The 10620-nt window shown below is 50.2% G+C and overlaps 1 long non-coding RNA gene across 1 annotated transcript; it reads left to right on the top strand.

Annotated features, from left to right (window-relative positions):
• The first annotated feature begins 286 nt into the window (after positions 1-286).
• Positions 287-9232, top strand: LOC105291529. The gene is made up of 5 exons (XR_895825.2): positions 287-2533; positions 2734-2835; positions 4859-5027; positions 7780-7882; positions 9025-9232. It is a non-coding gene; the product is annotated as an uncharacterized LOC105291529 (long non-coding RNA).
• The last annotated feature ends 1388 nt before the right edge of the window (positions 9233-10620 follow it).

Below are 10620 nucleotides of genomic sequence, written 5' to 3'. Positions count from 1 at the left end.
CTGTGAATCCCGTTCTATTTCTTCACTCCACACTGTTTTATGATCCTTTCCCGTCGCTATGTGTGCATCTAGCTTATTAATTCTTACGGATGCACAGAATACCTTAGTATGTGGCCGCCACGGTGTTCTTACCTGCTCCCCTATTGATGGACAGCTAGCTCACTCGCACACATTACCACACACGGCGCCACAGGGGACATTTCCACACGCGTCCCCTTAAGGACCTCAGAGAGAGTCCCTTGGGAACTCCTGCCTCATACAGTCTGCGTGTAGTCTCTGTCGCTAGGTACTGCCAGACTGCTCTGGAGGTGGGGACAGAGGAAACAGCTGCAGGGTGCTGGAGAGGCCGGGCTGGAGCGGGGCCCGCTGGACGGCAGCGCTGTTTGGCCGAGGTGTCTGGCTCTGGCTCTGGATCTGCTTCTCTGGGGAAGGCACATCTTTCATTGATTAGCTCTGCTTTTGCAAGCCACGTATCCCCTTCCTTTACAGCCCACACCATGGTTTGTAATTAAAGGCGATTTGATTTACTCTTTGATTGTCTTCTCTCCTCCCAGACTGTGAGTTCTCCAAGGGCGGACAGGGTGTATTTCTCCCTCACAGCTGTCTTATGCCCCATGCCTAAGGCAGAGTTAAGGTGGTAGCTGCCCAGCAAGCGGCCATTGGACTTATAAATCAGTGAGTGAACTTGGGCTGTGAGGGATACGCAGGAAGCCTCGGCAGGGCCGGGATGAGGGTGAGGGAAGAGAGGCACCCTGGGCACAAAATGTGAGGAGGCCTCGCTCTCAGGGGCTGCCTGCACGCCACGAGCTGAGATCAGGGGCCTCCCCTGCCTTATCCTAGACCCCGCTCTGACCTCAGATGCTTTTGCCTTAGAAAAGCTTTTGACTTCAAGTTTAGCAACTAACCTGGTACCATCCTCTCTTTTCTTTCCACTCTTCCTTTCCCTTTTATTGAGCGTCACTGTGTGCCTGACCCTGTGCGAGGATCTGGTCTAGAGAAACTCTCAAGGTCACTGTCCAGTAGGGGATACATAATGATTATAATGGGGGGGGGCGGTAATTATTATAATGCACAGAGATGAGTTAAAAAAAAAAAGAACAAGTTGTCATTCAGGACATTGGAAGCAGAGAAGAGTGAGTGGTTAAGTGGCAGCATTGAGGAGGTGATGGCTGGGGTCAAATTTTGTCAAGAAAGCAGTGGACGAAAGGCCTCTGAGCAGGGCGTCCTGTGCAAAGGCCTGAGTCAGAGCAGCACAGTGTGGTCAGCGAGCATCTGTTTTCGGAGCATGAGGTTCAAGGCCGAGAAGAGTGTAACATGTCTAGGGAGCAAGGAAATGAGGCGGCAAGGGTAGGGGATGTGGGAGAGACCAAAAGGGTACAAGCGGGGTACAGCTCAAAGGGGCCACATGGACTGGGGGCAGCGATGGCAAGCAGGGGAGTGGCAGGAGCAAATCTGCCCTGTAGAAGTTCATACATTTGCATAAATTCGTGGCCGCGGGTGTCCAGAGAAGAACTGAATCATCTGGAGAGCCGGTGGGTGGGCCCTTTTGAGCCAAAAGACATCTCCCCTGTGGAGTAGGGGCCGCTGCCTCAAAGTCAGTGAAGTTTTCTACATGCAAGAGAAAGGGCTGTGGGGAAATTATCAGCCTTGGAGGATGAAAGACATGTCCCTGCCCCACCGAGACCCCAGGAAAGGCCGCCCCGGCTCCCTGGCTGTCCCTGTCCTCAGGAGGGAAGTGGCAGGCTGACACCTCTGAGGCGCAGCCCTGGCCAGGGCACTTCCCCTTGGCACCTGTGCTCACAGGCCAGAACAGGGGAACCTTGTGGTTTCTCTCTCCTAGAAGTGAACCCTAAAAAACAGCCTTCTAACTTAGTAGGACCGTCTTAATAATGCTATACTAAGGAAGCCTCAATACCCGGGGGAGAAATGGTTATCTCTCTGTTTACTTCAACATTTGCTTTGCTGAGGGGAAGTTTTCGGTTCCTCTCCACCCATTTACCGAACTGGACTTTCAGGCTGGGCTGCTCTCTGGGAAAGCTTTGGGGGTTACCGTTGCCTTCAGGTCTTTATTCTCCTCCTCCCACTGCCCCCACCCTCAGGCCAGTTGGTTGGTTTGTTTCCTTTGAATCTCTTCTTTGTCCCCTGACCTCAGATCCCGTGCCAGGTGGCCAAGTTGAAAGCTGGTGCAGCCTCTGCTGTGGAACTTCCCCTCAGCCCTTGAGCTTCCAGAAGCGGCGGCGGCAGCAGCAGCAGGCAGTGCCCTGCCGGGCCGCCTTGGAGGGCCTTCCATGAAATCTGTTGTCGGCACAACCTTGTTTGACCAGGAAAACCCCGGGCTAGATCCAGCTTCCTGGCAGAGAAGCGCTCTTTATGCTTAGAAATGGTGCCAAGCGTTGGCCTCTACTGTCATTTCAAAGTTGATGACACTCACTTCCTTCTGCAGCCCTCCAGCACCTTTATGCCAGTTTCGAAAGAGATCCAGGCTTCCGTCATCTCAGTTGGAAACAGGACTTGGGGACATGTTTCGGCCCAGGTTGGTTAGAGTGACATATAGCTATGGATCTCTTCAAAGGGAGATGTCAAATCACCAGGGAGCTTATTTTTCAAAATAAAAATGTATATGATAAATTCTGGTTTTTTAAAGAAGTTCAGCCCGTGACATTGCGCTGACCTCACTCTTTCCTCTCTTCCTCCTTCTCGCCTCCCTCACTTCTTGCCCTGTCTGGGCTGTAGGTGAACCTCGGGAAGTGTCAGCAGGGTGCAAAGCCCAGCGAAAGTTCCCTGTGGGGATCTGGAGCAACCCAAGGTTTGGAAAGTGCTGCCACATCACATATCGTGAGTACATTGTTTGCGCTAGGAGCGGAGGGGTCATTTAGATGCTAAATCTCATCTCTGCCGGTGTCTCCAGGGAGTGAAGGCCTGAGAAACTGGATAGAAAAAAAAAAGAAGGTGGTCGCTTGGGGTTGGAGGGGCAATTTGTGTCCATGGAACCCAGCGAGTTATTTGACCCGTTGGTCAATGAAACCTTTGACCTCATTCCTCACGGGTCTAAACATTCGAAGCCTAGACCTTCTTCTGTATCTTTGAATCCTCCTATTTTGCTATGGTTTGGACAGGGTTTATAGTTCTACCTACAGGCCAGGCAGACTAAGACCTCCGAAGAAGGAGGAGGTGAAAACACAGCTATTTTTGCTTCGGGGAGGATATGTTTATTTTTAATTATTCATAGTAGTTTTTTATTTTAAACACTTATGCTATACAAATGTACACAGCACGAAGTCAGAGTCGCCTGCCCTGACTAGCACCCCCAAGCCACTCCTCTCCTCGGGGGGGGGCTCGCTGTTAATAGTGCTCATCGGAATACATTTACCTCAGGCCCCTTTCGCCACACACACACACACGCAGACTGACAGCTGCGCCAGCACACACACACACACACACACACACACACACACACACACACACACACACACACGGCCCTGCTCCGCAGGTGGTCCCGCCACGGCCTCTACATTCCCAGCACTGCCTCCTGCACGTCCAGGGAGAGCTTGCAGCCGGGTTCCGAGCTCTCCAGCAGCTGAGTCATCCAACAGGTCTTCCTGCCTTGCGGTGGGTGAGGCCACCTCTCTGGTGCCAAGCCTGGAGCCAAGGGATTGATTCGCAGAGCTGTTCTCCTTCTTTGTCCAGTTTGCGACTAGCCTGGTTCACACCAGTAAAGGTCTAGTAAAGACAAACTGTTTTACTCACCCGAGTGAGTCTCTGGTTTGAGGTTTCTCCTTAAACCCTCAGTTTCTAGAGCTGCTAAAGGCAGATCAGCGTCATGGAAAGGGCACTGGACTCCGGGCCCAACCGTCAGTCCACAATTATCCACCGAGGGCCTACTACATGTCACTGTTCAGGCCCTGGGATGCAGTGATGACCAGAGAAACAAAGTCCCAAGGAGCTTATAAGCTGGTGGATGTGGAGGTGGGGGCAAGACAGGAAATTATCATGGAACTGTGGAAGGCATTGTAGACACTGGTCACTGCCATACAGGAACTATGATAGGGCGAGCTGACAGTGCCTCGAAGACACTGAGAACCAGTAGGCTTGGGGCAGCTCTGGTCCAGCCAAGAAGCCACTGTGTGACAAGGGACAAGGCATGGACTTTCCTTTACTGCACGGGGAAGCTGTTGAACCAGGTCACCTCCTGTCTCCTTCTAGCCACAGAGAGAGCACACAGGAGGTTCAAGCCAGACATTCTGCGCCTAGTCCCACAGAATCCCTCTTCTGTGGTTATAGCCTCTCGGAGGAGAGGTCTTTGTTAAAAATCCTTCACCAAACAGCGGGCAAAGCTCTAGAGAACACATAAAGAGAAACCTGGCCTCTAAACCAATGCATTCTATACAAGTGCAAAGCGGCTTTGTGCTCTCTGGGCCTTTGCTGAGAACCCAAGTGGGAGGAAGGGCAGGGGGGCTCACGCAGCCGTAAACCACAGGCAGGGTAGAGCTGAGACACAGCGAGAGAGGCGAAGGAAGGTGGCCCTTGGGAACCAGAGCTCTCGGCTGTAGCACATCTGCTGGCTAAAGAGGCTCCCAGTCCACTTGTCACATCCCAGATTCCGCCAAGTAAATCCCCTTGGCATGGCTCCACTGCCAGCAGGGCAAGCAGATCTGGTTTGCTGAGTGCTCTCGGGGCCAGCCCAAAAGGGGATCTGAGTTCAGGCACCACCAAGAAAATCCTGCTTTGCAGAGAGGACCAGTTTAGGCCTTGAGAACCAGAGGTGGGAGGAAGGAGTGGAGAGGATCTCTGCCTTCCCCTCCCTCGGAGTGCAGTGACTCATGCAACCTCTTTCTTCTTCTGTTTTTTTAATTTATAGGTTCACGTGTCACTTCGAAAGTAGGTACAGTGCCCAGGGGTCTAGCGCCCTGGGCTCTTTGGACGCCAACAGGTGTAGGGTTGTGAACTTCAGTCCATGCCGGGGTTTTCCCACTTCAGCCCAACGGGAAGGACGCACGCCTGAGACACCAGCAGCGGTGACACTTCAGGTGATAAAGAAGGGCTCCCTGGCAACCTCCTCTCCTCCCTGATTCATGCTCAGTCACAGGGCAGCAGGCTTAGGAACCGTGAATGACATATTAGTGAGAGAAAGCAAGCTGGTCAGACAGACTCATATATCACTGCTCCTGTGACACTCAATTGTTCACGCTTATGACTCCTCACAGGGAGCCAGGATGGCCAGAGCCAGAGGCAAGTTGGGGGTGGGTTGCAATAAGTGAAGGGGTTGAAAGTGCCAATCTGCACCACCTTCAGGCTCGGAACTTTGGACGTGCCGTTGGAGGAATATTCTGGATCCGAGAGCTCTACCTACAAAGAGCAGGGCACTTGCCCAGCAGCTGTGGGCGAAGCTTCCCCACTTTGTACTTTTTAAAGGAGTGGCAGGTGGGGAAAGTGGGTAGAGGGGAGGTGGGGGTCAGGCAAAAGGGACAGCAGTGACCTCCAAACCTCTGAAATTGTCCTGCCAGGCCAGGAATCTTGGGAATTTGTCTGGCCCCAGCAACGGCAGGGCTCCGAATGCCTGGCCAGACCTTCCCAAGCTTCTGCTGTGTAAGCCGGACTGCATTTCTTTGCCTCTTCGTTTCTACCAGAGCCATTCTCATTCCAATGGGGGTGCGGGTGAGGGGAGTGGTACCAACAGATGCGAGGGTACGCTCGGAGCGTGGCCAAGGATCCCAGAGACAGGCAGGGAGTTAGGCCTCTTCACACTGTCCCTCCTTCCTGCCGCCCATTCAAACTTCTCCCAGTTACTGGGGGAAGATGAACAGTGGGTGCTGTTCAGGCCTAAGGGCCCAGTGACACACCTTAATTGCCTGTAGACTCACCTCATGACCAGAGTGGGGAGGGATCCCTAAGGGACGGGTGGCGGACGTCCAGCGCGTCCACTCTGCCCGGGGCCAAGTTACACATTATGAAAAGCCAGAAAACACAGTCCTTTCTGATTCTGCCCTAAACGGGTGCCCCTATGCCCCAGCTCTGTAGTCATGCCACCTGAAGCTACTTTGGCAAAATTCTTTCTCAGAGTTGGAGAAGGACAGATACCTGTGGGAGGGCAAGTGATCGGGGCAGATGAAGGACAAGGACCCTTCCTTTCCATTATGAACTACTTCCCCGCCCCACCTGCCCAGTCTCCTGGAGAACCAAACTGCCTTCAGTGGGACTGGCCATCTGCCTCCCCATTACCCCAGCTGCCTCTGTCAGGAGACCTCTGTCACCCTTCAGGACCCATTTCAAGGGTCATTCGCTCTTTCGTGCTGCTCCTCCCAGCAGCAGAACACACCTCCGTGCTCGCTGTCACTCAGAGATGAGACGTTCCCTTTACATGTCCCTTTCGTACTCTGTTGGTGTCTTGTACTTATTCGTAGCCCCAGAACTTAGGTCAGTGGGCACCCAGTGCATGCTTATTCTGTGAGGAAATTTGCTCACCTGTGAAAACAAGAGTCATGGGGAAAGGAGTGCTGGCTTAGAGCCAGGAGATCCTACTGTGTCACTTTCTAGTGGCACGAACCTGGGAGAGTCAACGAACTTTCCAGAACCTTACCTGTTAAGTGGAGAGATGCCCATCTCAGGGTTGTGATGGAAATTAAGTGAAATAATGTTAAGTAAAACAAGAAAACATTATGATTGAGTGCTGACCATGTGCCGGCACTCTGATGCCTGAGGAATCAAATGGACCTCAAGGAACACGTTTGCATGGGAAGGCCCCTGGCCCGCAGGTGCTCGGTATAGAGAGCCATGTTCATTCACTGAGTTAAAGGCCTGGGGTCTGGAGGCCAAAGCTGACCCAGGAGGCCAATGGGAACTAATGGCTAGTGAGGTTTTGTGGTGCAAAGGAACCAGCCAGCAAGAGACGGTCTCCTTTATCTCCTCCCAATGGCCTAAGGAAGTACTTTCTTGGAATTATAGGAAGGACTTAGATACGTCTCCATTTTACAAAATAATTTAACAACATTAAAGAGATATTTCCCTGGACTTCTAGAAAGGAACTAGAGGTGTGTTCATTTTGCAGCTATAAGAGATTAAAAGATATTCTCAGGAAATCTTGGCCTGAGGTCCTGAACCATCTAGCTGTCCAAAGCCTTGGCTGGTGATAAATACATTCTGACCGCCCCTAAAAATTTTTACATCAGTCGAGCATTGATACATTCACAAAAAGAGTGAGAAAAATCTTACTTAGGTGGGGGTACTAAGGCTTTACTTTGACTTTTAAAGGCTCACAGGGATCTCTTATGGGCCTTGGGCTTGGTTTATTTTCAAGGGTGACCCCTTCCAGCTGTGCCCAGGGGAAAGCTCAGCATCATGTTTCTGAAAGGTAAAACCAGTTGTCTCCGAAACACACCAGCTTCATGGCCCAATTCCTCCTAAGGAGGAGGGATGTGGAAGAAGGAGTCGCCACCCTACGGGACCTGGAGCCGTGTTCCTGAGAGATTTATAGATCTCGATGTTTAAACGCATCTATAAAAGTTGAAAGATAATCTCTTTCCTATCCTTCCGTTTTGAAGAGCCAGGCCTTTCTCCGTGTTCCTCGTGTGGTGATGGGTGTGGGGACGTGTCAGAACAGCTTGGAGAGCTTTTTAAAAATGTATTTCCCGCCTCTGCCACACATTCTAATTCTCTGGGGGTGGAAGCTGGGGGTGGGGTGGGGTGGCCTCGGCAGATGCTCAGGACTTACCCTAATGACTTGCCGCCACCCCCCCAACCCCCGCCAACTTCACATACTCTTTTTTATTCCTATTTTTGCAGAATGGGCTCTAGAGTTTGCCAGACCTGAATTTTCATCCAGATCCATCACTTGCTTATTGTTCGTTGTCCGCATTTACTCATCTTCAAAGGTTGGGAGAATCATGTAAGATAATGTATGTATGTGTCTGGTATGCCACTGTCCACAGTGAAAGCCCCCCGGCCAGGGTGAGGGAGAGCTGGCTGGCTGGGGGGAGCTCAGCGGAGTCCCCCACCTCCAACCCCCAGGAGCTCTCTGCAGTGGGGAGGGAGCTTGGTAAGTTCCGGGGGGTGAATCCAGTGTCAGCTGGGGGTCTCGTGGAGCCTAGGGGACTCGCGGGAAACCCCAAGATTGGAATGGACCTGTGGAAGCTTTAGGGTGATCAAGGAGCCTCCTGGGATGTGTGACTTTTGGTGCTAAAAACAGAATAGTCCCTGCCAGACTGGATAAGGTGGTCACCCTAGCAGCTTTCATCTGGCTGGGGGAGTCAGGGGACTTGGCCTAAGAAGGGACACTCGCCTAGGGTAAAGAAGCATGGTTCTTTAGGGTATTTAAAATATGAGAGGTTATTAAACGTTTAACAGAAAGATAGCTTTTCACACAGGACGTCTTAACTTGTATTCCCTCTCACTGGGCTGTGAGTCTTCCTTCTGCCCCACTGTTTGCTGGAACTGGGTGCATAAATATACAAATAACAAAGAACATTTGTTTTTAACAAGGTTGGTGCACAATGACAAAGTAGAGAGAGAAAGAGAAGGAGATGTTTAAATGTTTTACTTATTAACAAGTTACTTCTCTTAAAAGCTGTGAATTTGTTCTTACGGAACATAGCCTTAGGCCATCGTCCAGGTCCTCTCCAGAGATGGGAGTTGCAAGGAAGGCCTGCCTGCCCTCCAGCTCATAAGGAAGTCCCATTAATATAGGGAATGAGGGAAACGAGAAGCAAAAAAGTGAGACAGAGGTGTACATTTAGGTGAACTTTATCACTCCATCTGTGCGCTGTTCTGCTTTGGGAAAAGCTACTTTCTACTCTAGAATCCCGAGGAAGGAAGGAGGGAAAGAAACGAATTTTATTGAGTATCTACCATGTGCCAAGCACGTTACATAAATTATCTCAATGATTCATAAAAATCTAGTTTGATGATATTTTCCTTTTTGGACAAAATGAAGTTCAAAAATTCACCGAAATTTACCTCCATGAGATGTAGAATCAGAAATGAACTGACTCTCTGGTTCTTAAGCCTGTGACCCTCTTTCCATTATATTAGGCTAGGGTGGTTACCAGGATAAAGAAGATCAAAGAGAATAGAAGGACTTTTTAAAAATTAGAACCATGTAAATACGACAGAACTATGTAAATATGACAAATTTGCACTGGGCTCTTGGCTCAAAGACTGCTTGAGCCATTTTAGAGCCTTTCCTCTGGACATGTTGAATCCCAGTTATCACTTGCTTAATTAAATTTATAGTCCATGATTGAGACTAATGATTTAAACTCTTCAAACCTACGAATAATATCATCGGCCTATATTTTATCTTGGGTTAATCAATTCTTTGTTTACCACTTACCCTAAAAGTAATACCATTTTTCAATTTGTTTTACAACTGCTTTTTCTAAGTTTCAAGGAAATACGTGTTTGCTCAAATATTCCAAAATGTTCGTGAGATGTCTTTGGTCTCTTAAATTTCAGGTGTATTCTCTCTTACACGTTCGTCTTCCCAACCAGAGGTTTCCTCCTACTCTTCTGGCCTAACTGATTCTCTGGGCTCATCTACATGCCACCCTTCTAGTGTCCTGCAGTGTGACTTTTTGTGTCAGTGATGTCTCAGCACAGTCTCCCTACCGTGGCTTTTGGGCACCCCTCTAGTTAATATGATAAGCGTGTCGACTTTGGTGATTCGTTGAGGACCCATGGGCATCTCACTTTAATAAGAAGATTTCTGTCCCCTCTGTTCCTTGGGATAATTAGAATTAAGAGCTTGGAAAGGGCCATTCTTCCCCAAGAAAGCCTGATCCCTTCCCTGGAGTGTGTGGGGCCACACAGAGATGCTGGTGCTGGGCCAGTGCTCGCTAGGCCCACTCACTGCTCAGTGATTCCCATATCTCAGCTCCATCTGACGTGTCAAATTCATGCCCCAGATAAACAACATCCATGCATGTCTCAGAGATTCAGCTCCTCACTGAAATCTGGAAACTGAATGTTCTGGGGCTGCCGAATACCGAGAGAGCATCACTCTTTCTTTCCTGGAGGGCAGGTCTTGTGTGTGGTGTCCCCTGCCAACTTCCAGCGCTGGATGAGGAGCAAGCCAGTGCTGATTGATCCTGTTTCTCTTCCAGGCAGGGCTCAGGCTGCTCCTTGTTGAGCCCTTGGAGCCTCCTCTCATTTGAGCTGATCTTTAATCTGCTCCCATCAAGGGCTGAGGCCTGATGCTTAGAGTGGCATTCAAGGTGGTGGCCGATTCTCCAGTGACACCAAGTTTGAGGAAGTTTCAAGACTAGGGACTGATTTTTCCTGGGAGTGTGAGTGCTGGTTCCCTGAGCTATATCAACTTCTTTCGAGAACAAGCAATTCCAGATTCAATGTGGGAAAACCTGGTGTCATGGCTTGAATTGTGCCACCCAAAATTCATATGTTGACATCCTAACCCTCTGTATCTCAGAATGTGACCTTATATGGAAATAGGGTTGTTGCAGAGGTAATTAGGATGAGGTCATGCTCATCCAGTAGAGTGGACCCCTAATCCGATATGATTGGCGTCCCTATAGAAAGGGGAAATTTGGACACAGACACTCACGCCGGGAGAAAGCCACGTGAAGGTGAAGGCAGAGATGGGAGTGAGGCTTTCACAAACACCAGAGGTTG

The sequence above is a fragment of the Pteropus vampyrus genome, unplaced genomic scaffold (assembly GCF_000151845.1).
Source record: "Pteropus vampyrus isolate Shadow unplaced genomic scaffold, Pvam_2.0 Scaffold47, whole genome shotgun sequence".
Taxonomy (NCBI): domain Eukaryota; kingdom Metazoa; phylum Chordata; class Mammalia; order Chiroptera; family Pteropodidae; genus Pteropus; species Pteropus vampyrus.
Note: the sequence above shows the minus strand (reverse complement) of the source record. Positions and strands in the feature narration are given on the sequence as shown.